This window comes from Triturus cristatus, chromosome 2_2 (assembly GCF_964204655.1).
Source record: "Triturus cristatus chromosome 2_2, aTriCri1.1, whole genome shotgun sequence".
Taxonomy (NCBI): domain Eukaryota; kingdom Metazoa; phylum Chordata; class Amphibia; order Caudata; family Salamandridae; genus Triturus; species Triturus cristatus.
In genome coordinates this window covers 299503345-299528873 of record NC_140582.1, presented here as the reverse complement: position 1 = coordinate 299528873, position 25529 = coordinate 299503345, and positions in this window count along the sequence as shown.

The following is a 25529-nucleotide window of genomic DNA, read 5'->3' as shown; positions in this document are numbered from 1 at the left end:
GTCTCCTCTTACTCTAACTACGCCAGAGGTTATGCATTTTAATGCGCAATGACCTTGCCTGGACCACTAACCATTACATATGCGGTGCAGAAGGGTGCTGTATTATCATAGCAGGCAAGCTCCACAACCAACCCATCACCTTGTCCACTGTTTACGGTCCAAACACTGACGACCCGACCTTTTTTGCCAATGTTTGGCAACAGATCGTTAACACCAACTCACAAATGGTGCTCTGGTGCAGAGACTTCAATATCCCACTGATAGATGACATGGATTGGGCAGGTAGCTCCAGGTGACCCCATCCACAAGCGGCATCCACACTCGCAACACCCATCACGGACAACCACCTCTTAGACTTATGGCACGATGCGAACCCTGAGACACGCAAAGGCACCTGCTTCTCCCTACAACACAGAGCATGGTCAAGAATTGATTATTGGCTAGCGTCCAAAACTCTGCTCCCCTGGAACCTTACAGTCTCTCATTTACCACACACCCTCTCCGATCACGCACCTATCTTGCTGACACTGTACCCTCCACACGCACCAACACACACGTTCTCCTGGTGATTGCCTCCGAATGCACTTAGAGACTAAGTCTTTAGAGAAGAGACACGTGTTGCCATCAAGGAATACTTTGCACAGAACACTCGGTCAGTAAGCTCCCATGCCACACTTTGGGATGCCTTTAAGGTGGTTATCCGAGCAGTGTGTATTGCCAAGCCAAAGCCATCCGAGATACACTCTCAACTGTTGAATCTGAGATTTCCGCACTCAAGACTCAATTCCTCCACTCTGGCAATCCCAAGATTTTAGCTGACATCCGCGGTAAATTGACGGCATATCAAGAGGAAGCAGCTAGGGAAGTCAAATTCCTAGGTAGAGAAACACAAGCATAAAGATATGGCGAAGGCGAACGTACTGGCAGGGCGCTCGCCAGGTTGCTCCAGAACCGATGGGCATCTTCTTACATCACAGGCCTGGTAGACTCAGAGGGCCAACGCCGCACTCCACACCCCTGACTTTGTGCGCATAATGGTAGACTTCTTCACTCAACTATACTCTACCTCTCAAGGGGTTTCTTCGCCGGACCTACAAACATACTTCAATGCCGTCAAACTAGTGTAGCTCTCTAACACCCACTGAGAATTTCTGAACTCCCCTATCACCGCTGAGGAGGTGCAACAGGCTGTTGCCGACCTCTACCCGGAAAAGGCCCCTGGCATGGATGGACTGCCTGTGTCCTTCTACAAAGAATACTCTGACATTTTAGTTCCCCAACTGCTGGAGGTATTGCATTGAGCTAGAGGTGGGCTCGCTACCACCCTCCATGAGATAAGCTGTGATCTTCGTGCTCCACAAACCTGATAAGCCTGCAGAGCAATGCGACTCCTAGAGGCCCCTATCACTTATCAACATCAATAACAAAATATTCGCGAAAGTACTAGTGAACAGATTACAGCTATTGTTGCCGGTAATGATCCGGCCGGACCAGTCTAGTTTTATACTGGGCCGCTCTAGTGCACATAATCTCCGGTCCATGTTCACGGCAATGCATTACCTACACCATCACACAACAGCATTGGTAGCCCTACTCAACGCAACTAAAGCGTTTGATACATTAAAATGGGGCTTTCTGTTTCCCCCTGCTGGCTAGAATGGGCCTTGGTTCCATCTTCCTTGCACCAATCCATCTCCTATATGCACTTCCCATCACAAGAATACAGTTAAATGGGCAGACCTTTCCCGGTGAGTAGAGGCACACGTCAGGGGTGCCCCCTCTCACCCCTACTTTTCGCCATTGCAATGGAGCCTCTGGCTTCACACATTTGGCAACATCACACAAACCAAGGGGTGCGATTCACAACCCGAAGTCTTACTGTATCCCTACACTTTACGTAATCCAACCAGAACAAAACGTATCCCCTTTAATCCACAAATGTATTCGCTTTGGCGGCCTGGCTGGAGTCCAGATAAACTGGAGCAAATCAATACTATTTCCACTAACGGAAGCCACAATCCCATTGCCCGTAGAATACCCTCTGCAGTGGGCAACAGGGCCAGTTAATTATCTAGGAATATATATCAGCAGAGACTTGACCGAGCTGTGCAGCCGAATTTTTGCAGAGCGATGACATGGTTCGAGGAGCGCATCCCTATTTGGATGAAGCCACCTTTATCTTTAGCAGACCGCCATTGCAAAGATGGTGGTTCTGCCAAAGTTTCTTTACCTATTCATAAATATTCTCACCCCCATCACACAGGCCTTTTTCAAATGACTTAGGTCAAACCTCATTGCATTGGTGTGGGCGGGAAAGCAGCCCAGGGTCAATTATGAGTTGCTGACCCTGCCACAGCTTCAGGGAGGGCTAGGCGCACCAGATCTCCAGTTATACGCGCTTTGTGCCCAGGCACACTTCCTACATTACTGGACGCACCCCACGCCATTTCAACCCCACGTCGCAGTGGAGATAGACGCAGTCTCACCATGGCCTCTCTCCACAGCCCTATTTGCTCTGTAAAAGGCCCATTTCTGAAATAGACACCCCACAGTGTTTGAGATGGGCGTGGATTGGGTTATCCCAGCACGCGGGGGTGTCTCTTCTCTACGCCCCATCTGTTCCGATATGTTGAAATCCTCTAATACCCTCTCTACAGGATGGGGGCGCTTGCAGCCGGGTGGACAGGCTAAACATGCACACCTTTGCTGATCTCTTCCCTGGGGACCTCTTCTGTGGCCTACCAACAGCATATACCACACCGCTGGACACATTTCTATACTACCAACTGCGAGCGACGTGCCGTGAGCTCTTCTCAACATTCCCAGCACCCCCGGAGACCCTCCCGCGCTAGAATAAACCTACACCACCACCTTGTCATGGAAACTCATCACATCACTGTATCAAAGTAGGCAAAACACCTCAGCTGTAACACTGACGCCAGCTCAAGAGACCTGGGGGGAAGATCTTACTCTTCCACTCACAGATGCACAATGGTCGTTCTATTGCAGCCAACTCCAATTATTATCCCCAAACTATAGACTGCGTCTTATTCACTTCAACTTCTACACCGCACCTACCGCACTCCAATGCCATTGCACAAAATGGGCTTATCACCAGACTCTCAATGCACACGATGCCATGCGGAGGCATCAGACTTTATTCATCTCGCCTGGCAGTGCCAAGCAGTAGCAGCGTACTGGGTGGAGGTCTTCCGGGTGGTAGGGGAAATCACACAACTACAGCTGGTCCTCTCCTCCCTAACTGGCTTATTGGGACATGTAGCAGAGATACCCAAAAGCTCTCACTGACTTACCGCCTTGCTATTACTCCTTGCCAAACACAGGGTCGCAATGTGCTGGGGGGGGGCACTTTGGCTCCCAAACTGAGAGACTGGATAACAGACATTGCTTACTGTCATGAACAGTTGTCTTGCTACTGGGAGTTGATGCCTTCGAGATCTTGACCCCGTTACTCTTGGGAACCCTTCCTTATCTATATGCGTCAACAGGAAGTAACCAGTGATTCATAAGATCTCTCTTAGATAAGTGACCATTATGGATGTCCTTTGTTTTTGTATCTAAGCTGTATAAAGCGTTGCCAATGCATGAAGTGCCAATTGTGAAAATGCACTGTTAAATGAATGTTATGTAAGAATGTACATGTATGCCAACAACATAAATAAAGTAATTTTTTTTTAAGCTATCCTGCAGCACTTGACATCGGTGGGCATTTGTCTATTGAGCCCCTGGTCACTTCCAAGTGACCCAGACTCTGTCCCCTCTGCTTCCAGGTACTCTTCGACAAGGATCCACATTTGGATTCCAATGGACATTCTTCTCCCTTCCAGCAGCAGCTCCTCTTCAAAGTTCTCCATTGGGTTCAACAGCGGTTTCTGATGCCACTTCACACCTATGCACCCGGCTTCCTTGTGTTAGGTCACTTGGGTACTTCAGTATCCATGGGTGGGGTGGCTCGTCAACCTTCAATCTTCCACTGGGTTTCTACGTAGCCCACTGGGAAGGGTCCTTAATCTCAAAAACTCCAACCGCGACTTTCACATTGAGTTGTACTGAGCACACGGTCGTGTTCCCACACTGCACCCGTCCTCCGTGGGGTCCCTATCTACTCACCTTGGGTGGTTCTTCGGGGTCCCAGTGATTCTATGTCCTCTTAATCTAAAGGAGCTAACCTATCCTAGCAACAACCCAGAAAGAGTTCTTTCAGAGGAGAGCAAGCAAAATTGAATAAAAGAGAAATAGCTATGGAAGGTCGAACACCCCATAAAGACTAGTTCTGAAACCTCAGCCTAATTTCCTGACAGCTGCTGTAACAACATTTAAAATAGGTAAAAAAAAGTAATCACAGCATCTGAGAAGCATAACGATGGAAAGTCTCCTCGCAATGGTAAGGTAAATAAAGAAAAATCACCATTAGCAGTAGTTTACAGCAAACATGTTCAGGATTAGCACAGTACAGTGCTAAGGGGCCTGATAGGGAAGGTGTGCATACATTCCTTCTCTCTCTCTCTATCTAGGAACACATACTATATAGAAAAGCACAAAACATGTGGCAAACTCGAACTGTTGACTCATCCCCGACCAATGGGAGAGAATCTTCCAATGATCTGTCACCTTCTTCCCACGGTAAACGTCCATGTTGACATGGTGTTGTTTGAAAAAGTGGCTACAAAATGTTACAAATTATACATCTAGAATGGTTATCATAAGAACCTTTTGCAAGCCTACTGTGTTAGTTGTTCAGTGCCCTATTGTGTAACAATGGGCTACTCTATGAAAAGTACATCAATATCTAGCATGTCCTGCTTAAATCATGGAAATCAGAGCTATTACAATATTTTTTTTCATTTACATCTTGTTCATTATAAGCATGTGGCAGAGAAAACTATCTAAATACAATGAAATCATATAGTATGAGGAGAAAAGAAATACAGTTTGCAGCTAACTGCATGTTTCATGAAGATGTCAACATTAGCAATTCAATTATAATGTTCAAGTCAGCATAAAAGAAAACCATATGTTATTTTGAAAGGGACAGTAAAGAATAAGACTAATTTGGAGACTTGGCCTTGAAAGAATGATAGAAATAGAAGATTTCAGCAAAAACAAACAGCATTTTCTATGTGATACATCTAATGAAGAATGCTTTTTTATTTAACCACTAAATTGACACATTTTCCTACATTTAAGTTAAAACATATTTCTATATTATTATCAGGCTAAATTTAAATAAAAAATGTCGACTTCCACAATCTCCCATCTGATGATTTAATTAATCATAACATCTCAAGGTTTCTCATGTGAGTCCCTGTTGGAGTGCACTTTCACCGTCAGTTTAATCTCATCTTTTTCTTTTTAAGCCAATATATTTCAAGGATCAAAACCAAATCCTTCACATACCATTTATTGTCCCATTTTTCCTTTTGTTTGTGAAGTATGTATCTATAGCCTAGAAATAATGCAGTTTCTAATTGTGGTAACTCCGTTTCCAAAAATTTCGAATACACTTGGGGCCTGATTCACAGAATTAACTCAAGACTAAATCCTAAACTTACTACTTTGTGGTATTCACAGAATGCACTTACTACTTTTGGTATTCACAGACTGCACTTACTACTTTTGGTATTCGCAGAATGGATTTACGACTACTAACTTTACGTCCGCACTCGGGCCGGAAATTCTGGCCCGGAGGCGGAGCTTCCGGCCCAGAGGCGGGGCTTCCGGGCCAGAGGTGGAGCTTCCGGCCCGGAGGTGGAGATTTCGGCCATGGCTAAATCTCCGCCACCGGCCGGAATCCCCACCTCCGGCCCGGAAGCTCTGCCTCCGGCTCGGAAGCCCCGCCTCTGGCCCAGAAGCCCCGCCTCTGGGCCGGAAGCTCCGCCTCCAGGCTGGAAGCTCCGCCTCCGGGCCGGAATTTCCGGCCCGAGTGCAGACGTAAAGTTAGTAGTCGTAAATCCATTCTGTGAATACCAAAAGTAGTAAGTGCAGTCTGTGAATACCAAAAGTAGTAAGTGCATTCTGTGAATACCACAAAGTAGTACGTTTAGGATTTAGTCTTAAGTTCATTCTGTGAATCGGGCCCTTGATGTTTCCAATTCACGTAATTCAGGTTCTTGCTTGGTATTAAATTAGACAATAGTCTGAACATGTAAAAAGCACATCAGTTCCCTCACCAAAGAAGCGAACATTCAACTCAGCATCCTAAGGAAGCTCAAACCCTATCTCCCTGCTCATGACCTGAAGGTTGCAATGCAAGCATTGGGGATCGCAAAGCTGGACTATGGCAGTGCTACACTGTGTGGTTTGCCCAGAGTGAAAACGGCTCCCCTTAGGGTGGCCTTCAATGCTGCGGCTAGGCTCGTAATGGCAACTAAAAAATTCAACCACATCTCTCCGGACCTGCTAGCCCTGAAATGGCTCGCATATGAACCTCGGATACAGCTGAAAATTGCATGCATGACACACAAAGACATCCACCTCAAGACCCCGATGTACCTCACTCAGAAACTGGAGCTTTCATGTGGTTCAAGAGTTTTCAGAAGTGCCAGCACCCTCTTACTCAAACCACAAAAATTCTAGAAAAAAAAGACCTATAATCGAGCATTCTCAGGTATTGTGCCAAGGATCTGGAACTCTCTTCCCCCTGAAGTCAGGGTGATCCCTTCCACTGTCCTCTTCAAAATAGAAGTTAAAGGGCTCTTGATGAAGAAATATCTGCCTCAGTCTGCCTTCCCTACTTGACTCCCGAGCTATCGATGCTGTTTTGTGTCCTAGAGGCTAGGCTCATGAGAATGTTGGACATTTTAAGTCTGTGTACTTTTCGCAATATAAATATTTGTGTTTGCATGTACACGTCCTTCTGCACAATCTCTAAAGCGCTCTGATACCCTTGGTGGTCATGTTCACGCTATTTAAAACTTAGTAAATAAATAAAAAATTGTTCCATGTGCTCAAACTCTAAACATCCCCATATTATTTCCCCCAGTTCTACTTTCGATTTGAAAACATTTAAGGGCTTTTCTTTGTCAACCTCAGATTTTTCAGGTGTTCATGCACTCTCTCTCTGACTAGATCCTGTTGTTTCATCAAACTAAGCTGTTACATATCCCTCCTCAATCGCAACAATTTCTTCCAGTGACATTGGGTTGGTGAGTACTAACCTCCCTCCATCTATTAGTGCTTGCACCATTAGTGGTGGCTTCCAGGCAACTATCTATGAGTTTTGAGATGTCAGGACAAATCCCAATGTGGATAAATCTCTGGTAATTAGTTAAGTCTCAGGTCTTGTCTCTACAAAGGGAGGAGCATTTGCTACTACTCTAGTTACGGATTGAGCACTAATAACAGGTACTGGTGCTAAACTGGTCACTGCAGAGGTAGTAATTACAGTTGGAATTTTAGCTTGTGGTCGAGATCGTACGGGTGAGGCAATCTGTACAATTTGTAAGGGTCACTCAAATAGGGTTGCACCTTGATGTACAGGAGCAGTAGGCAGTCATGAACTGGCACTAGTGCATGAATCTCTTTGCCTGTAGAGATCAATTGTGATGGGGTCTCGAAGTCAGCATTTGTTCCAATATTTCATCTCCTGAATCTGTATCTGACCCATCCCCTTCTTTCTTGAGGAAATCTCTGACCTTTCCTTTCTTGACAGGTTCTGAAGTAAGGGCTGGATATAATCTAGTCCCCTATAATATGGCTTTTCTGCATCTACAATATTCTTTGTCCCATTGGGCATAATTTTACACTGCTATATTAGTCCCCCTCTGATAAAAGCCTCATACTGACTGGGTCTAGGAGGTAGCTTCATTTCATACAATTTTCCTTTCAAATTATCTAAAATTCTGGTATTGAATGTCACATATCCAGGAAAACTCAAATCATTCTCCTTTTCAGTGATCCTGCTCTATTGGCGGAGCCAGACATAGCTGTAAACCATGCCCAGTAGTCACACTGTACGCAGGCTTACCAGCAGGAGGTGCCTCTTCACCTTTGTGTACTAGAATGGTAAAATCCTCTCTCCACCAAGTTCTAAAGGAACAGTAAAGAAAACGGGGCCCGATTCACAAAAGTAATCTGAGACAAAATCCTAAATTTGCGTTTTTCCGTATTCACAAAAGGCATTTAGGAGTAGCAAAGTTAGGATTTTGTTTTAAATTTGTCTCACGTTTTGGTCTTAAGACAAAATCCTAACTTGAGTTTAATTTAGGATTTTGTCTTAAATTTGTCTTAAGTTTTGGCCTTAAGTTAAACTTAAGTTAGGATTTTGTCTTAAGACCAAAACGTAAGACAAACTTAAAACAAAATCCTAACTTTACTACTCCTAAATGCCTTTTGTGAATACCGAAAGTCGTAAAGTTAGGATTTTGTCTCAGATTACTTTGGTGAATCTGGCCCAAGAATATTTTTGAGGACTAGTCATGAAAGAACAATGAAAACGGGAGCTTTCTGCAAAAACAAACATTTTCTATTTGATACATCCAATAAAGAATGCATTTTTCTCTAAGCACTAAATTGACACACATTTCCTATGTTAATATTAAAACACATTTCTATATTATTATTAGGCTAAATTTACATATTCATTTTTAACTTCCACACTGTTTATATGCAAACAGGATAATTTCCACGCCTCTGCCTGTAACACGCTTAGACATAATTCTGCTGGAATACTTGGCTTCAATATGGATGCTTCTTATAATTGCCGTCACTGTTGATGAAACCACAACAGAGTGGAAGCCAACTGAGTGAAAAATCTGTTGTTTCTTGAGTCTAGCAACACAGCACGTAACAGAGTTACCAATGCCAGAATCTTGAATTAATGGCTTGCAATATTGCTGTAATTAATTTTCTGTGAAATCCTTTGCTGCCCAGTGATATTTATGTTTTCCTTTAGCATTTTCTGTAACAGAAACGCTTTGTAAAAAAATGCATTTCCCTTAAATATAATCTTGCTGTCTCTGTGTATGGTGTATTGTGTGATAGTCTGGTCTCCTATTGTTTACCAGTATCATCACGGTGGACTCTTTGTCTTATCGCCAGGTTACGGATAACACAGGACATGTGGGAGTGGAGGTGTGCTTCCCGCCTTGTAGACTCGGGACAAGCTGCTTACTTGGGATTGTGGGAGTGGGAACGGTAGGGAGGGGATGGCTTGGTCCTGGCTCAGGGGGTTCTCTGTACAACTTCCTTGATCCTGGTGACTACATGCTGGGTTCTTTTTTAACCTCTGAAGCGGTACCCCCATTGGTGCCGTCGCCTTCTGTGCCATCGAGGCTACAGCTGTTTTGTTCTAGGTCCTGTTACACATCCTTCCTACTCACTTTTTGTTTCTTTTTTCCTCTCCATCTATTTCCTCTCCCATTTTATGAGTAATGCTGCATGTAGGGGAAGTCCCAGCTGGGATTTTCCTTTCCATACCTGATGCAATTCTCCACCATCGCCATGTCTTCTGACTCAAAGACCCCCCCTTTGGGCCAGGCCTGACTGAATCGGTTCGTCTCCTTTATCCATTTCGCTAGTAGGTCGCAAAATGGATGAGCAAACCTTTCCCCTTCTTCTCTTGCTACAATCTCTCTTGGGGTTTGTCAGTACCCTTTACATGTCCGGGGCCAATAGCGGCTATCATGGTGGCTGGCCTGCTCTCATCCCGCGAGTCTGGCCTGAGTGTGTTCCAGTTTGTGGGTTTTGAAAGTTCCCCCCTCAGGCCAGGGGAATGCATATGCTTCTGGTATGGGTGTGCCACTTGCAGCAGTGTTTCTCTAGTTTTCAAGCCTGTGGGGTGAACCTCGCTTGCATGTAGTCTAGTGGAGTCTCCATTAGGAATTAGGGAACTTTTGTAAAGATTTTACAAACTTTTGATTGTCTTGAGATTTTTAAATAATTATAAATTTGCTTTGATTGTGGAGAAATGATGTGCATGGGATTGTACCGAAAACAAATCTACTGGTTATGAGCTCTATAAAAGTTGATGCATTAAAAACAGTTAACAATGTGACAAAGACAAATGCAATGAAATAATAACAAAGTGCAATTGTTATTTAAAAACAGTACGAGTTGATTTTTAGCAGTGAAATAGCAAATATGGAATTCTGATTTATAGAATAATAGTTATTATTTCATAAACGTATAAACTCACTAAACTGACATATCGTTTAGATATGAAGCGCAATTGCAACATTTTAACAGCACTACCACATCAATAATGCCTATGGGGGACATCTAAAGAAACTAGAGGAGAAAAGGTTGACAGAAAAAATGAGTATTTTGTCCAAAATACCTTGGGCCCGATTCACAGAATTAACTTAAGACAAAATCCTAAACTTACTACTTTTGGTATTCACAGAATGCACTTACTACTTTTGGTATTCACAGAATGCACTTACTACTTTTGGTATTCACAGAATGGATTTACGACTACTAACTTTACGTCCGCACTCGGGCCGGAAATTCTGGCCCGGAGGCGGAGCTTCCGGGTCGGAGGCGGGGCTTCTGGGCCGGAGGCGGAGCTTCCGGCCCGGAGGTGGGGATTCCGGCCAGTGGCGGAGATTTAGCCATGGCCAAAATCTCCACCTCCGTGCCAGAAGCTCCGCCTCCAGGCCGGAATTTCCGGCCCGAGTGCGGACGTAAAGTTAGGAGTCGTAAATCCATTCTGTGAATACCAAAAGTAGTAAGTGCATTCTGTGAATACCAAAAGTAGTAAGTGCATTCTGTGAATACCAAAAGTAGTAAGTTTAGGATTTTGTCTTAAGTTAATTCTGTGAATCGGGCCCCCAATCTTTTGCTGCCTAGCGCCTACAGCCCGAGGAGAGGCGATGCTCTGTGTAATACACGGAGCTAAGTGTGCCCAATAGTCTGTCAATATTGGCTTCGTAGAAAAAAATAGCATGGATTTATGCAGAGTAAAAAGGAGTACCCCAACAATAATTGCCCCACTGTTGCCAGACACAAGCACCACCTTAATCACCAAACTTTTACCTAATGTCTGAATTACACCCTATATCACAACCAGGGACCGTGCGTACCGTCTGCGTGACGCCCAGCGGTCCAAGTGAAAAAAAACACTTCTTTACTTCTTTTAGATGCTGTTAGTGGTAAGAAACCAGGAGTCCTTAAGGAAACTCCATTAACTAAAAAATAAAATCAGGATGGCGACCCCATATAACACACCAATGTGCCTACTGTGCACCAGTTGTATCATGCTCAGTGATTCAAGCGAAATAAAAAAGTGACCCTACATACAGTTAACACAATGAATACGTAAACAAACAACACCAGCATCACAGGGACAACTGCCGAGCATCATGGAGGTAGCCTGAACAAGTCCAGAGAGCACACAATGAGCAAACAGAAGTGTCCGTGAGTTGCAGTGCACTGAGGTTGGGGCACTACAGCTGAGCACACCCATGTGAAGAAAAAGTCTCTGATTGTGTCCCTTCGAGATTTTCCTGATGCAGATGCAGTGGGGTGTGTTACACCTGCATCATCTTCCTCATCAACGTCCCAGGTCTCCCACACTGCTTGAGGTGACATCGCTGCGCAACCTCTCCACAGCACAAAACTCAATCAGTAATGGACGATGGCTTGCGGTGCACTGAGTCAGTGGCACCTGGAGTGCCTAGCAGGGTATCAGTCTGATGATGGCATCCACGACAGGTGTGAGCAACTCCGTAAGTCTGTCAGGACCACCGTTTCGACTCTGGCAGATGGCGGGTGGAGGTGGTCCTGGCGATGTTGGCTTGTGCCTCCTGCAGTGATGCAACGTCCGGGCCGGTCAGGACTCGATTTGTTGTGTGAGCCCTGGTGGACTTCAGTTGAGGCCGGAGGTAGCGGACAGCACAGGGCCACAGGCACATGGCGTCGATGACCCTAAGGCCATCGCCTCAGAGGTCATCCAATATTTCAGAAGCAGGGGTCCCCGACATGATCAGCACAGAGTTAGTGGCCCCGGATGCACAGCGGCCGGCACAGGCACCCAGCCAAAGGATCGTGACTTGCGGTGCAGTCAGATGGGCCATGTGACCTGAGTGGGTCCTCATCAATGTCCTAGGTGTATGTTGTGGAGGGTTGCGGGGGACAGTGGAAGGTGTCCTACAGTGCATGATGCAGAGGGTGGTAGCTGTCCAGAAGCAGCAAATGGAGGGGCGGAATGCCACGGCCTCATTTTCACCACAAAGTCAGTATCACCGCCATGATTGCGACAACAACCCCAAGTCCATGGACTCAGTCGCCACCAAAGTCTAACCAGAAAGTGTCCATGGGTCTTGGGGAATAGACATAGTGGCACCGGGGCTGAAAGGGGATGCTGTCTGCATTGAGGCCTGTACATTGACATCAAGTGTGCCATAAATAAATCAAGGCTGAATTCAAAATTGTGTGTGACCTATTCGATCGCAATGTTGGCCGGGGGCAGGGGTCAGCAAGGGCACACAGCCATGTGTCGTTGGGATGCTATGCACATGGTTGCTGCCACCTGACCAAAGAGAGTACAGTGAAGTAGAATCTTCCTTTTTGTGCGTACACGGACAATGTATGATCAAGACTCAGTTCCAAATGTGTGACCTATTTGTCCGTAGTGTGGGCCGAAGGCAGTAGTCAGCAGGAGACCACACACACCAGTCGTTGGCTTGCGATGCACAGAGTTAGTGATACAAGGGCAGTTGTCGGTAGTGTATGATCACCTCAGTAACGATGATCCTATTCACTCCGGACTGCAATGCGTCATCCTCTTACGCCTCTCCTTGCGTGCGATCATATGTATTCTGCCTTTGAATAATCGATGTTCAGTTCCAATTCTGTGCCCTACTCGTGCGCAGCGTCGGCCGAGGGCAGTAGTCTGTGTGTGCCCACAGACATGTGTGGTTGTAATGCTATGCACATACTTGGTGGCACCCCATCGAAGGGAGTATAGTGACATGAACTCTGCCTTAAATAATGTTCACTGCCATTGTGTAATCAAGACTCAGTTCCAAATGTGTGACCTACTTAACCATGGTGTAGGCAGGAGGCGGCAGTAGAGTACGTCAACGAGAAAGAACTAGAGCGGGCCTGTGTTGTGGAGGCAGTGATGGTCTGAGGAGCCTGCCAAGGTCGCGGGCCTCGGGCTTGGAGCTTGAGCAGGCATGTGGTTGGCCCTCCTTTACACACGCCGGTGTCTTAAGGTGATTAGTGTGGCCTGGCTGCGCAGGGGTGGGCCTGGCGGGTTCGGGCTCCAGCGGGCTGAGTACGTCAGGTGCACAGGATCGCAGGCAACTCCGCTCATGAGGACGGCATCGGCCTTGTGGTGTGGTGAGAGGCGCCGCCCTGGCAGAGACGTTGGGCTTTCCAGAAGAGGACCATGCCCAGGGCTACATGCTTTTTATTCACACCCCTACGCTGGCCTGGCGTACGCCAACCATCCCACTCCGCTCACGCTTATGGGGGGGACGTAACTGGCAACATTTCCATGAACCCCCCCACTGGCTGGGGTGACATGGTTGCGTCCACTGTCCACTACACTCCATACGCCAGCGGTGTATGTCGTTATGGATATTGGTGTGTTCAGCATACTGCAGTCTGTCGAGCACATCTCCCTCACTCTTGGCATTGTGTACTTTCCCAATCATGGTTCTCCTGCATCCTTCACACATGCCTGGTTCCCACCTCTCCCCACACTGGGCTATTGTGTGGCTGAGGTGCCATGACATTGATGTATCATGTTCACAGCTTGCCTAGGTTACCATTGTGAGTTGTTCTGTCGAGTCTGGTGGGTGGGCATGTTGTTTTGCATGTTGGTTTTGATTTTGTGACGTATGCATTGCCAGAGTTGTGAGTTGCATGGTTGAGGAGTTAAGGTGAGTGGGGTGTTCATTTGGAACTTGCCATGGGGCTGTGCATTTCCCTTGGTGCCATCCTGGGAATGCTGGTTGGTGATGGACTGTCGGAGGGTGAAGGAATCATACACACTGGCTAGGTATTTGGAGGCAACATTGGTGGAGGTTCCACGGTGTTCGGATGTTGCCTGCACATTGATGTGAGACATGTGCTTTCTGTTGCTGTGATTGTGTGCTGTGTCACTAGGGGGCACAGGTATGACATGTGTGCTGTGGATTGCCCCCAACACGTGTGTGCATCCAGCTATGGCATATGGTCCTTGCTTGGGGTACCAGGCTGATAGTGATGTCGATGATAGGTGTGAGGGACTTGGATCTGGCTGTCTGTGAGACTCATCTGACTCTGGCGGGTGTTGGTTGAAGGGTCCCAGGGGCCAACAGGTGCAGCTTTGTGTGGTGTGGGATGCTGGTTGTCCGCTGTGTTGGTGCTGTTGGCCTGTTGGGCACTGTTGGTCAGGATGAGTACGATGGTTGTCCTTTTGTGCCTTTAGTGGGTAATAACATTGTCAGGTGTTTGGTCTGTGAGGCTGGTGCGTTTCCTGGGGGTTCGCTGTCTTTATCTGCGCAGCCTCTGTGGTGGTCCAGTGGGGGTTCCAGATGGGTGTTGGGGTCCTGGGGTGGTGACGGTGGGTGTTGTGGCCCTCGTGGGTGTCCGGGCCGCATGACCAGTGGCTCCATGGCATTTGTTGCCCTTCCGATGTGGCTGTGGGCTGGGCTCCCTTTTATGGTGCAGGCTGTGGTCCGCCTTTGCAACAGGTCAGAGCAGGTGTTATTTTCCTACTGCTAACGTGCCTTATCGCCTATTTTGTGTTCTTATCGCAGTTCTGGCTGGTCGTTGTGAATGTTGTGGAGTGGTGTTGTTGCGGCTTCTTGCACGGGTACGCCTACTCTGCATCTCATTAGCGACAGATACAGGGGTCATTCTTGGCGATGTTTTTTGTTGCTGCTATCGCAGGTAAACTGGTGCTGTGGGCTGTTAACAAAGCTTGTGATTGGGGCAATAAGTTTATCGCAACTTTGGCTGTGATAAAGTGCCGTTAACTCGGCGATAGATCCTTGTGTATATCCCCCTCAGTCTTAAAAGTGACTTCTACCTCTAGTATGATTAGTAGGGCAAGCTTTGAATTCAGCACTAACTGCTGTTTTAGTACCATCTGAAGTGTGTGGAATATCTTCTGAGAAGGGTCTGAGTGTTGTGCAGTCCCCAACTGTGTGGTAAAAGTCTCCTAGCTTCTATCTGCATCATTGGCATTTCCGTCTGGGACCTTGATGAAGGACTACCTTCATTCGCGGGTCAAGTATATCCCATGCAGATATTTAGATTGAAATTAATGAAATCTACTCAAAATTGCAGCCTCTCATTGGCCCATGAGTGAAATATCCATTCTTCGCCTTTGTCTTCCAGCTGATCAATGTCTTTTTCCCAGGCCTCATTGAGTTGAATAAAAGTGTCCATAAATTTAATATCCAGGGTTTTTCTAGGGGGAAGAGTGGAATTGGTCAATTTGGCCTCCAGGGGACTGAAGTCAAGTAGGTCATCTAAGTCAGGTGTGATCACATACCTAAATTGGAGGTAACAAGTAGAACTGTTTAGAGAAGTCCATATTCCCCCTTGATATCACAAACGGAACTTAATGTTCCCTAAGTCACAACATTTGATAGTAGTGAGAATCCTAGGTGGTTCCATCTACTGAAACCCTCCACCACAGTTACCTCAATAGGAAACTGGAAAACAACTTTGCCATGTTCTCTTAATTAAAACAAAAAAAGAAAACTTTGGAAAAAGTCAGTGTAAGTAGGGTTAAAATCAGTGTTCCAAATAATCTTCATAATCATAACAAACCAGTAAGAGCATGAGAAAGGAAAGCAAGAGGCCATAGTAAATATAAACTGTGAGAAATACTTGCCAACTCCTCAAGAGGTGTTTAAATGATTGGAATTATGCTAATTACATAAGTTCACTGGACAGAGTTAATTTTATGGTTCATATTAATTTGTAACGAGATGCTATTTAATACTTTTTTACATATTTGTGTAACTATCTTATTTTACTCCATTTTGTTTTTGTGGTGGTCAGTGGAATTTTGCCACCTTAGTGTTTGTTATTCCCTACAATACACAAACAATGTTTGCTTATTTTTTGCAGAATAGACATTGCTGCCTGGTCACTCTAGTCCTAGTCCCATTCCTTACAAAGTGGAGATGACATCTCCAAGACAGAAAAAAGAACAGGAGAATGCTGGGACACCTAACCCCACCCCCTTCCACTAGGAGTACATAAGCTGTACCAACCCAGCATTCTGTCTTTCTTTCTGTCTTCCGACAGAATGGGGCATGGATTTTGCTGGTTGCACTTACCTGCTTGCAGTCTTCTTTGAATGTCATCGTCAGGCTGCTAGCCTGTCCTCAACGTCATGCTGCGTGGTCTCCTGGCCTCGCAGGCTTGCCTGGAGCCGGTCTGTTCCGGGTTGGAGGCGCTTCTTCCTGTGGCTGGGCCAGTCTGAAAGATGCGTTGCTGCTCCTGCTGTAGGATTGCTTGTGCCAGTCTTGGTGGTACCCTTGGAGTTCCTGGCTGGCTGGTGGGGTCCTGCATTTCAGCCTTTTCCTCCTTGGAGGCCCCTGCTCTCGTTTTCTCTTCGTTGTGGTGCAGGGTTGGGCCTGGTTTCTGCTTGGCCTGGGAGTGCCGGATGCTGCACGTTTTTCCTCTTTACCCTGCTGGTCTGGTGATGGGCACCTGGGCTGGCTGGTGGGAGAAGCCGGTGTGGGGTGGTGTCTGCCTGCCTTGGTGGTAAATACCGCATAGCAGTTTCCATTCCGGTCCTGGTTCTGCCTGCGGCCTTGTCACCCTTTTTTTCCTGTGTTCTGGTCTGTTTACAGGTTGGGCCTGGTTGTTGCTTTCCCTTGGTGGCCTGCCTGGGGTTGTTTGTTGTTGTTGGCTGTTCTTCCTCCGCCCATACATCCCTGTTTGCCCTTGGTCTCGGTTGCTCTCAGGCGTTGAGTAGGGATGGGTCTGGTTTGTGACTGGATGGGAGTCTGCCCGGGTTTACCTAGTGCTTTAGGCTATTGGCCTTTTGGGACTCCGGCATCCCTGTTGCTTGGTCTGTGTTTGGGTCTCTGTTGTCTCTCCCTCTTTCGGAGCCTACAGCCATACCACCAGGAAAGCATGTGATCTTGTCTGATATCAGAAGTTTAAGCAGGCTCAGGCCTGGTTAGTACCTGGATGGGAGACTGCCTGGGAATACCAGGTGCTGTAAGCTTAAGAAAAGGGTTTGCCGGATGGCCTTCTGCCCAGCGCTGCACTGGTTGTTGGATCCTGGGCCGGCTGGTGGCGACAGGTGGTGTGTTGTGCTGCTTGCCTGCCCCAGGGGTAAGTACCGCATAGCGGTTTGTCTCCTGTTCTGGCTATCTGGCCTTGGTATTTGGGGTCCCTCATGGTGGGGTATATGTGTTCTACCTGTTGCCCGGTGCTGTGTTGGTGGGCTGCTCCTTGGCGGGCTGGTGGGGGTTGCAGGTGTTGTGTGTTATATGCCTCCCCCGACCTTTTTTTGTTTGGATTTTCCTTGCTCCTCTGTGGGCCTGTCGCTTTTTTTGTGTCCTGTGTCAGGTTCTTGGGGTTCCCTGCCTCCCTACTTCTTGGGTTCAGTTCTGGCCGGGGGGGGGGGGGGTTGGTGTAATGCCCTTCCTCTGGCCTGGTTTGGCCCTGGGTGCTGAGGTTTTCTGGTGGTCTGTGCTTCTGCCGCCTCTTGCTGGTCTCCCACGGCTGTCTGTGGTTTGCTGTTGGCTCTGGGGCTGCCCTGGTGGTGCCCCTGGTGTGCCTTGTTGCTGGCGTTGGTGTTTGCCTATTGCCTGGTGCTGAGTTGTGGGTTGGGCTTGGGCTGGTTGGTGGCGTTTGGGTGCCATGTTGCGGTTTCCTTCTCCCCTCTTGGATTCCTTTTTGGAGTGCTTCTGCTGCTTTTGGGGATCCTCTGTCTCTCTGCTGCCGGTTCCTTTGCTGCCAGTGGGGGCTGGGTGTGGTGGGTCATTTTTCACTGCTGCCTCTGCGCCCCCTTGGTTTCTCCCCTGTTGCTTCTGCCTAGCTGGTGGGTGTGTTGGGTGGGCGGACTGTGTGCTCTGGTGTCTGCCAGCCCTGGGGCGTATGCACATTGTGGCTTTCTGTTTCACTCCTGCTTGCCGGCCCTGTTGTTCCCCGTTTCTGGACTGTGTCTTTTCTCTACCCTGGCCTTGCCATGGCCCTGGGGCTGTGGCTTCACAGCGGTTTTAGTTCTGGTTGTCCCTGGTGTGCCTGGTTGCCGTCAGCCCTGTTTATGGGGTGCCTGCAGCATTGGCTTGGTCCTGTCACTTTCCCCTTGGGGCTTGTCGTTTGGGCTTGGTGGTTGAGGGGTCCACTGGGGTTTGGTTTCTCCCTTTCCCTCTTCCAGTGCCTCTCCCCTTGGAGGGTTGAGTGCCTTTGGGTTCTCTGGGCTCATACCTCCTTGGGTTGTGGCGTGGCCTCAGGTCTCTGAGTCTGTTGGTGGGGCCTTGACTTTGCCTCTCTGGTTGTGGAGGCCTTGGTCCCTTGGGGGTCACATTTGTGTGTCTGCCTGTGTCCTTGTCTGGTTTTCCTTTCTCTGGTCACTTTGCACCTTGTTTGGCCCCTTGGTGGTCGGCAGTCTTGTGCCTGGTGTTGCTGGGCCGGCCTTCTATCCTTTCCCTATAGCCTCTCCTCTGGGCCTACCTGGTGTGGGCTAGGCCTTCGTGTTAGTGTGCAGGTGTGGGCTGCTTGGCTCCCTCCATGTCTTCCTACTGCTTTGAGTTCCATGTGTGGCCTGGCTGTGGCCACTTCCTGTGCCTTTCCATATGCCTTTGGTGGTTGGGGGTTTTGGGGTTGGGGCAGCTGACATCTTGCCACTTCTTCCAGGCCCGTGGTGGTCCTGTGTTGGTGTCCTTGTGTCTTGCTGGCATGTCTGTTGTTCAGTCTGCTGCTTCTTGGGTGTTTGTGGGGGTGCTTGTGGGGTTGGGCTGTGGGCCTTCCTGTTTTTCTCTCCTGTTTTTGCCCTTCTTCTGCTGCTCTTGGGTCTCAATTGGGGTGGTTCCTTGGTGTCCTCCTTTGTCGTCCTGGCTGATTGTCCGCTGTTGTTTCGGGGTTTTCCCCCCTTCCCTGTTCTGGGTTCTTGTTGGATGCCTGGTGGCTTGGTCTTCCCGGTCCTGTGTTTCTCCCCTGTGGTAGCCCCTGGGTTCTGGTTGGGGTTGGAGCCCTTAGTGGGGATTGTTTGTGGCAGCTTCTTCCCAGTGGCCCAGTTTGGTCTTTGGGTTCTACTGATCTTGGTGGTCTTTGGGTATTTGCCTCTCCCCGCTCTTGGTGTTGTGCCCTGCGCTGGTTCGGGGTCTGCTGGGGTCCGCCGCGTTTCTTTCCTTGGCCGGAGTCCTGTTGTTGGCCTCGTTTTGATAGGGAGGGTTGCCCTTCTGGCCACTCCCTTGCCTTCATTGGGTGTGGTGATGGGTTTGCGTCCCGGTGTCCCCTGCTTTTGGGGTGGTTGCCTCAGTCTGTCCTTGTGTGTTTGGGGGTTTTGGGCTGTTGTCCAGTGTCTATGCTGGTGGTTGATGCCAAAAGTTATTGCCCCGTGGCCTGGTTGGTTTGCTCTGTTTGGGCCTGCCATTGGTTGGTCCTCTGGGTAGGTGCATTGGCTCTTTTGGCGGGCCCCGTCCTCTTTTGTCTGAGCTGGTCTGCTGGGGGCATCCCCTCTAGTGTTGGGGTTGGTCCTGAGGTTAGTTGTGTCGTTCCTTTGTCTCCTACTTTGGGTAGGGCCTGTTGGGTCTCTTCTTGCTTCCCCTTGGTTTTCTGGTGGGGATGTTCTGGGTTCTTCCGGTGGTGTGTGATGTTCTTCACTTGTCTGTGGGGGGGGGGGGGCACTCTCTGTCGTTTCTGCTGCTCAATTCTGGGTGCTGGGTAGTCTTAATTTCCTTGGCAGCCTTCTCGCTGGTTGGAAGCCCTTCTGGGCTTTTTGTGCCCTGTGGGTGCTTCCGCTTCTTCTGGGTCCCCTTATGCTGGTTGTTCTGGGTAGGAAGGCTCGTTGCTTCAGCCCCTTCTGGGAGTTCTCATGGGGCTTGGATCCCAGTGCTTGGCCTCCTTTCTGGCCTTACCTGGGTGTCTCTTGTCCCTTTTGGTGTGGCCCAGACTTCTTCCGGTGTCAGGTTGCCCTGGGTCTTCTTCTGTGGGTGGCCTCATCGGTCTCCTTCTGGTGGGGTCAGTCTCAGGTCCTTTCTTGTTGGGTTCTCCTCCTCTGTGGTTGGTTCAGAGGTTTCAGGTGTGGGTTGTCTGCCCTTTCGGTGGCGGCTCCTTGGTTTGGCTCCTTGTTTTGCTCTTCTTGGTCGTCCCCTGCTTGTTTTGGGGGTTTCTGCTCTGTTGTTTGGTTGGGGGAATTGTGGATTGTGTGCTCCTGCCTATGTTTTTTCTTTTGATTCTCCTGTTTGCTTATTTTGGGGTACTGCTTTCGGTGTGGTGTCCCTTGTGTTTGTAGGAGTTTGGAGGGAAGGATTTTTTACTTTAATATTCTTCACTTTGTAAGGGTTTGGACAAGGACTGGAGGAACCAGGAGGTAATGCCCTATTACTTACTGGTAATCTTCATTACTTCTGGCCCTTCCGAAAGGAGGGAAGGATTTTTTACTTTAATATTCTTCACTTTGTAAGGGTTTGGACAAGGACTGGAGGAACCAGGAGGTAATGCCCTATTACTTACTGGTAATCTTCATTACTTCTGGCCCTTCTGAAAGGATGGCCTTCCAGTTGGTGGCTTTGCAGTTTAGGCGGAATGCTGGGTTGGTAAAGCTTAAGTACTCCCAGTGGGAGGGGGTGGGGTAAGGTGTCCCAGCATTCTCCTGTTCTTTTTTCTGTCGTGGAGATGGTCATCTCCACTTTGTAAGGAATGGGACAAGGACAACAAGACCAGCAGTAATGAAGATTACCGGTAAGTAATAGGGCATTTGCCTTTCTACCTCTAACAAAACTGAGCGTGCAAAAAGAAACAGAGCACAATAGCACGCTATCGAAATATATAGGGCCAGAAGTATAATATTGCGTGTTTGCAAATTTCTAATCGCAAATATTAGTGATTCGCTATGAGGAAATCACAAACTGTGATGTACAACAGTGTGTTTGACACTGTTAGCGATTCGCAGTGGTTCACAAATGGACCTGCCTCATCCATATTCATGAGGCAGGCCGCAATTTGAGACCCGATGTAAATGGCTACCATCATAGGGATAGTGGCCTGCTGGTGTCAGCAGAACACAATGTCTGTGATTGCTTTTTAAATAAAGCAATAATTTTTGGGAATATATCCCGTTTTCTTTAAAGCAAAACAGGATGGATTTCAAAAATAAAAATGAAAAGCTACCTTTTAATTTTTTTAAAGTAGTAGGTGGTGCCTACTCTTAAAAATTTTTGGCGTCCACATTCACAAAGGGCAAGTGGTCCTTTGCGAATGGATTACCAACTTGAAGTTGATGGAAACTGCGAATTTCGTCTGACCGCATTTCCGGTTGCAAAACATTCATACACACCACGTCTATTTGGTATTAGCAATGGGCGCCATAAACACACCCCTTCCTACCGAATCGCAAAATGCTATTTGGTAACAAGTCACTGAGCCGCATTTTGCCTTCTGTACATGGGAAAATGGATTTTACCCGTCTCAAATGGCTCACTGGTTACACCTGTGAAATTTACACACCTCCTTGAAAAGGAACACAGACCAAACAAAAATAATCATCAGTTTAGGTAATCTGTCCTTTAAACAAGAAACAATAAAGTGATTCCTAGGATGTCAAAATCAGATTGAAAGGCATTTCATATCCTTGCTATAGACAGCGAGCACGGGAGAGATAAGATAATATCTACAAGGCTCGCAAGTCTGAGTGTATGTCAATAGCTGCGCATTTTCAGTATTTACTTTATTATAGTGTGCAGTGGCCAACAGTGGATTTTTGTAATAACTAAGAGATAATAAAATCTAATTTATATAAAAACGATATTTCATGTGTTGGGGACATTAATATAATATCCTAAACAATATAAAAAACAAGGGGGCCGATTCACAGAACTAACTTAAGACAAAATCCTAAACGTACTACTTTTGGTATTCACAGAAGTTAGGGCCCGATTCACAGAACTAACTTAAGACAAAATCCTAAACTTACTACCATTTTCGTATTCACAGAAGGCACTTACTCATTTTGGTATTCACAGAAGACACTTACTCACTTCGGTATTCACAGAAGTTAGGAGTCCTAACTTTAGGACTCCTAAATGCCTTCTGTGAATACCGAAAGTCTTAAAATTAGGAATTTTCTCAGTTTAGGAGTCCTAAAGTTAGGACTCCTAACTTTACTACTACTAAACTGAGAAAAATCCTAATTTTAAGGCTTTCGGTATTCACAGAAGGCATTTAGGAGTCCTAAAGTTAGGAGTCCTAACTTTACTACTACTAAATTGAGAAAAATCCTAATTTTAAGACTTTTGGTATTCACAGAAGGCATTTAGGAGTTCTAAAGTTAGGAGTCCTAACTATACTACTACTAAACTGAGAAAAATCCTAATTTTAAGTCTTTCGGTATTCACAGAAGGCATTTAGGAGTCCTAAAGTTAGGACTCCTAACTTCTGTGAATACCGAAATGAGTAAGTGCCTTCTGTGAATACCAAAATGAGTAAGTGCCTTCTGTGAATACCAAAATGGTAGTAAGTTTAGGATTTTGTCTTAAGTTAGTTCTGTGAATCGGGCCCCTAGGATTTTGTCTTAAGTTTGTCTTAAGACAAACTTAAGACAGACTTAAGACAGACTTAAGACAGACTTAAGACAAACTTAAGACAGACTTAAGACAGACTTAAGTCAAACTTAAGATAGACTTAAGACAGACTTTAGACAAACTTAAGACAAACTTAAGACAAAATCCTAACTTAAGTCTGTCTTAAGTCTGTCTTAAGTCTGTCTTAAGTCTGTCCTAAGTTTGTCTTAAGACAAATTTAAGACAAAATCCTAACTTCTGTGAATACCAAAAGTAGTAAGTTTAGGATTTTGTCTTAAGTTCGTTCTGTGAATCGGGCCCCAGGTGATGACAGTGCCTTCTGAAAAATTTGCATATTTTACCAGTCAAGATTATTTTGGAGCTGAAGCTGCAATTTTCAGCTTTTGATTTAGTCAGAACCTATGCAATATATTTTCAATACCAACGACGATGTCACAACTATATGATTAAATCAAATGCGTATTAATTGAAAACAGTTTATATTAAGTGCTTTGAAATGAAATAATGTGAATCAGTAACATCAGGATATCATCACGATCGCCTGAACCCTTCTCCAATTAAGAAAAGAGCTGAAGATGTACCTCTTTAAAAAACACCACATCTTACTGCTTAATGCTTAATGATTATTCTTGGATAGGACGCTGTACAGCTCTCCACTGTATTTTGGCTTTCTTTGTGCTGTACACATATAGGGGCCTATTTACAAGGGCACTGTGTAACCGGAACGTCACTATTTCGGACGCTCCGGTGGAGCAATGCGCTGCTTCATATTAGCAAAGAGACGCCAAGCCACTTTCCGTGACTTAATGCCGCCTTGTAAATATGGCCTTCCTCGCTGCTGTTTTCTGCGGCAAAGGGGCGATGATGTGGGTGTTGCCATGCAACACCCATCCCTTCTTGACACTGTCCCAGATTCACAAGGATCTCTAAATCTGATGCAGTTCCAAAAACTAACTACTTTTTCAAAGGATGCGCTAGGGTAGCGCAACGAGGAGAAGTACTTATATTTCTCCTCGTTTTTTGCTCTTTCTATGTGTGTTGCAGAAAATTTCTATGTGTGCTCCATTCTGCAACACACATAGAAGGAACAAAACACCATGTAATATTGTTTTGTACAGGAATTTGTCCTTTCCTGTACAAACACAATCATCTCTACAACACAAGTACCCTAGCACCATTGTGGGAGGGTGCCTCTACTGGCACTAGGCAGCGTTTTTAGCACAAGGGAAAACACAGGGGTATGCTGTGTTCTTGTAAATACGGTGCATCCCTGCATTTTTTAAATGACACAGCATGGCTGTGGTAGAAGAATTGACAGGATACTTTGTAGATATATTAAAGTTGATTTTATGAACATCACAGACTGAAGCTCCCATCCTGCTTCTTGCCTTCATCTCCGTCCGCAACCGTCTCTCCACCCTCGCGAGCCACATCAAACATGGCAACCATGCATTCGATGTCTCCCATTGGAGCAGCACGAGACGAACATGGAAAAATAATGAAAACACATAACAGAAACATACAACAATGGTAAATCCAAAATGATTGTGGTGTTGAATTGTAATATGCCCCATAGTATGTTCACCATTACTTGGGTTTTGTCAAATAAATAAACAAATTCAAGTCAAGTCAAAGATACTTTATTCCACCACTATAAGCCATAAAAGCAAACATATAAAACATTTAAGAAAGCTGAATTGGCCCAAATGAGTTTGACTAATGCTGTATATACAAACAGATAAAGATAAAACTCATCATTAAAAACAGATACCGAGGGCCACTCTAAAGACAGAATACAAAAGATAAAGTGCAAAAGTAATGAGGCATTAGCTTGGTAAAAGGACAGAATAATGATTCTTTTATTTGTTTTTTATTGAGGCATTCAATCCTTCCCCCATCCTTTATCACACCACCATGTCATTTCCCCCCTTTTTTATCCATTCCTCTGTCACATGAGATTTTGATAATTTCTCAAGGGGTGGTGATTATAGCTTTGTCTGTTTTTACCTTTCCCACCCTCCTCTATCCATTCATAAGAAAACTTTTAAAAACACTGAGGGGGATAATAACAAGGATCTATCGCTGAGTTAACGGCACTTTAGCTCAGCCAAAGTTGCAATAAATGTATAGCCCCATTCACAAGCTGGTGTCAACAGTCCACAGCACCAGTTTACCTGCGATAGCAGCCACAAAAAACATCGCCACAGAAGACCCCCGCAACTATCGCTAATGAGATGCAGAGTAGGCGTACCCGTGCCAAAAGCCTGGACAACACCACTCCACAATATTCACAACGACCAGCAAGAACTGCGATAAGAACACAAAACAGGCGATAAGGCACGTTAGCAGCAGGAACATTTACACCTGCTCTGACCTGCTGCAAAGTCGGACCACAGCCTGCACCACAAAAGGGAGCACAGCCCACAGCCACATCAGAAGGGCAACAGATGCCATGGAGCACTGGTCATGTGGCCCGTACACCCAAGAGGGCCACAACACCCACCACCACCACCCCAGGACCCCAACCCCCACCCAGAACACCCCCCCCCCCCCCGGACCAGCACAGAGGCAGCGCAGACAAAGACAGCGGACCCCCAGGAAACGCACTAGCCACACAGACGCAACACCTGACAATGTCATAGCCCACTACAGGCTCAAAAGGACAACCATCCTACGCATCCTGACCAACATCGCCCAACAGGCCAACGGCACCAACACAGCGGACAACCAACACCAAGCTGCTAGCTGTGCTGCACCTGTTGGCCCCCGGTACCCCCAACCAACACCCACCAGAGTCGGAGGAGTCACACAGCCAGCAACATCCAAGTCCCTCACACCTGTCCTGGACATCACCAT